This window comes from Gavialis gangeticus, unplaced genomic scaffold (genome assembly GCF_001723915.1).
Source record: "Gavialis gangeticus isolate Ggan-Ray unplaced genomic scaffold, GavGan_comp1, whole genome shotgun sequence".
Lineage (NCBI taxonomy): Eukaryota > Metazoa > Chordata > Crocodylia > Gavialidae > Gavialis > Gavialis gangeticus.
The window spans coordinates 84,725,850-84,726,233 of record NW_017729025.1 but is presented as its reverse complement, the minus strand read 5'-3'; positions in this window follow the sequence as shown (position 1 = coordinate 84,726,233).

The following is a 384-nucleotide window of genomic DNA, read 5'->3' as shown; positions in this document are numbered from 1 at the left end:
GATTTGTGGGGGGGACTGTGTAGGGGTGGGGGGTAATGTGCGTGGGGGAAACTCTGTGGGGGGGGTGCCCTGCTTGCCATCTCACATGGTGCACAGTCTCCCTCCCTGCCCCTTTGCCTCAGGGGCCATGCCAGGCCAGTATCTGGCCATGCCTCTGCCCCTGCTCCAGCTAGGGAGCAGAGGGGCAGGGCCAGCCTTGTTCTCTGAAGCAGACAGTACAGCCCAACCCAGGGCTGAGAAGCATGCTGGGATGCTGGGGGATTCTGATTTAACTTAAATTAGGAATAGGTCTGGGAGAGAAGTTCTATTAACTGGTTTGACCCAAATCAGTTAAGTCTGATACTGCATTCAACCAGGTTTATCTTAAACCAGTTTCAGCGATTT